This window comes from Triticum dicoccoides, chromosome 2A (assembly GCF_002162155.2).
Source record: "Triticum dicoccoides isolate Atlit2015 ecotype Zavitan chromosome 2A, WEW_v2.0, whole genome shotgun sequence".
Lineage (NCBI taxonomy): Eukaryota > Viridiplantae > Streptophyta > Magnoliopsida > Poales > Poaceae > Triticum > Triticum dicoccoides.
The window spans coordinates 519,489,215-519,492,429 of record NC_041382.1 but is presented as its reverse complement, the minus strand read 5'-3'; the positions used below and the strand labels follow the sequence as shown (position 1 = coordinate 519,492,429).

Sequence of the window (3,215 nt, the reverse complement as noted above, 5' to 3'; positions counted from 1 at the left end):
AGAGAGAGAGAGAGAGAGAGAGAGAGAGAGAGAGAGAGATGCAAGCTCCTTTTATCAGTTCATACAAATTAGTTATCAAAACACATGCTAAGTTGTCACTGTCATTTCATGATTTAGACAATCACTGAAGGGAAACTCTGCTCCATGACTGCAGCAACCTATGTTCATGTCATGGGTGAGCTGCCTGGTGTGGCTCACTGCCTCCATCATCTTTCAGTCCCCCCTCCTGTGAAGCTTGGTCCAGGTACCAATCGGCTGCGCGTACATAAAAAAAATGATGCAAGTTAGGCATGCTAGCACTGAATATTGACATACCATAGGCTTTTATCAGTATTATACCAAATGTAATCATGACACATCTCGCCGCTTATATTCTACAGTAGTATTTATAGTAAGCTATGCTTGGATTAGTATATTTGTGCAAGTACGTTCTTGCTTACATTTCGAGTGTGCATTCCCTGCAATAGCTTCAAGTAGTCTTGGCATTGGGGGTATGTTGACTTCAAGAACACCTTCAAGATATTGAACTACTTCACCCATTGTGGGTCGATCAAACTCATGATCTTGAATACACCAACACGCAACCTTCAAAGCTCTTTCCACCTGGTCCAAATGGACATCATCGTGCAGATTGCTGTCCATCAAACTTCCCGCACCCCCCTGCAGTAGTTTATTTGCGACTTGCACAGGGAAATAGACATCATCGTCATCGGCTGTACACTGTCTACCTGAGTTCCTCTTTCCTGATACAATTTCCAACAGAACCATGCCATAGCTGTATACATCAACTTTTGCTGTAATAAGAGTTCCACTAAGCCATTCAGGTGCAAGATATCCTATAGTTCCTCTCATTGTAGTGAGAACTCGACTAAAGTCCCTTCCAAGAAACTTTGCCATCCCAAAGTCTGCGATCTTTGGAGCAAATGATGCATCGAGGAGTATGTTCTCTGGCTTAATATCACAATGTATAATACAATCCCTGCAACTATCATGCAAGTAGGCCAGTCCTCTAGCAACTCCGATAGCAATTTGATACCTGATGCTCCATTTTAAGCCTGTAGCATTACTATGAAATAAATGGGCATCAAGAGAACGATTTTGCATGTGTTCATAGACAATCAGCCTCCTATCACCCTCGGTACAGAAACCAATTAGTTTAACTAAATTGATATGCTGAATGGTCCCAATTGATCTCACTTCAGCTCTGAATTGCTTCTCGCCTTGACGAGCACCATCAAGCCTTTTAACTGCTATTGCAGACGAGTCATTTAGAACCCCCTTGAATACAGAACCAAAACCACCTGTCCCTAGCTTCTCAGAGAAGTTTTTTGTTGCACGTTGCAAATCAGCATACCTGAACATGATAATGCCACCATCACCTTGAAGGTTTTTCATCCTGCGAGCACACATCCTCCTAGTCATCAGTAGAAAGAAGAGTGACAACAAACCAAATAGAGCAACACTTGCACCAACGGCACTGCCAATGATTATCCGTCGCCTGTTCCTTCCCAACCTTTTCACCTCTTTGTCGGCAAGGCGGAGGTAAAGAGTAGCTTGGTTATTGTTACCAATATCACCACATCGTTGCTGTTTCACATTGGTTAATTCATCATCCCAAACAAAACATCCGTTGTAACCATAGGAATATGCAGTGCAATTGCAGTTGCGCAGACAAACTTGTGCACATCCAGCTACATTTGTAGCATCTCCTATCTTGCGGACATTGTCGGGCAAACCGACACATGGCAGGGAGTAGAACCTGTCTTGCATACTTGTGTTTTCGTTGATTCTGCAATCTAATTGGGCATTTCTCATGCAGCCGCCTGTTCGATCTTCTAGCTCCCAGTCATCAGGGGATCTTATGGAGAAGCCCTCCATACAGCTGCAGTAAGGAAGCTTGTCCTCTTCGCAGATCGTGAAAGGCCCACAGATGCCATATACATCACAATGGTCGTTGGGGTTGGTGTAGGCTGGTACCCAATCCTGTGCACGCTCAACCCACAAGAGTATCTTGACCTGACCAGAGTTATTCAGCGCAAAACGCATGATGGTCGTGTCATCCAGCAAGGTATATGTGAAATACACCTCTTGTTCGTTGTTGACGAACGTAAAGTCAATCAACTGGCGGCCTGACATCTCTGGTATAGAACCAAAGTAGTGCCCGTTCCATTCTCCACTGGACCAGTATGGCATGGACGAGTTCAGTGCTGCAAGACTGAACCGGGCAGAACCGTTCTTCTCATGCAACTCGTAAACATACATCCCAGGAGCAGGGTCTATCATGTTCTTTCTGGAGACAAGACGGCGGTTCAGGCCGGTGACCTTGTCTCGGCCAAGCTTTGCGCCGGCGAGATGAGTATCCGTCGGGTAGTCAAAGCTTTGCCACAAGACATGAGAAGAGTTTGAGGTGCTTTGCAGGACGAGGTTACCGGTTTTCAGTAGCATGGCTCTAGTGCTGTTTGCTGTGGTGTTGGCCTGGGTAGACCAGATGATGGACTTGGTGCTCTGGTCTATGATGACCAGGTTCCCGTCGCCGGAGATTGCGAGCTCCGGCGAAGTGGCAGGCTTATCTCCGTTGGCCACCCACGCCGGAGTGAACTTTGGGACTGTGTTGAACCATACGCCCAGGTACCAGTTGGAAGCATGGCGCGAGGACTAACTATTCGGTTGGAAGAAGCCCAGCGCGAACTTGCCGTTGCTGGAGACGAGCGTGTCCTTGCCGGCGAGCACCTGCCCGGCTGAGATGGTGTCCGTCGCGGCACGGCAGGCGGGATTGCGCAGGGGGAGGAGCAGGAGGAGGCCGTAGGCGACGACGATGATCGGGTTCGGCATGGTGGTGCGAAGAAACTAGAGTTGCTGCTCTATTTTTGAGACGAGGAAATGCTGCCTCGGCGGAAGGGAGCAAGCATGATAAGGAAGCCAGCCACACGACAGCAGCCGTTGGGGTACAGTAGAGTGCCGGCCGCCTAGTCGTCACGGCTTTAAAGGACCCGAGTACGACTGGCTTTAAAGGACCCGAATACGACTGAAATACTGTATATATGTCGGCGGTTGTCTGAAGGTCCGATAATGTCTGGATAGTGCCGCAGTCCTGGGGTGGAGAACGGGCCAAACCTGTGCTCAACGGCAGAGATTGCCTTCAGCCCTTCACCGGTGGGAGCTGGGACGTCATTACTCTATTAATTACTCCTAGGTACTACTCCCTCCGTATATAG

At 48.0% G+C, this 3,215-nt stretch overlaps 1 long non-coding RNA gene and 1 pseudogene across 1 annotated transcript in view; one reads left to right on the top strand and one right to left on the bottom strand.

The window, feature by feature from the left end:
- Positions 1–1,933, top strand: part of LOC119355140 — a 10,187-nt gene extending 8,254 nt beyond the window's left edge. The window contains exon 3 of the long non-coding RNA XR_005171469.1: positions 1,820–1,933. This is a non-coding gene — a long non-coding RNA (uncharacterized LOC119355140). The remainder of the gene's footprint in view (positions 1–1,819) is intronic.
- Positions 7–2,832, bottom strand: LOC119355138 (annotated as a pseudogene).
- Between the last annotated feature and the right edge of the window lie 383 nt (positions 2,833–3,215).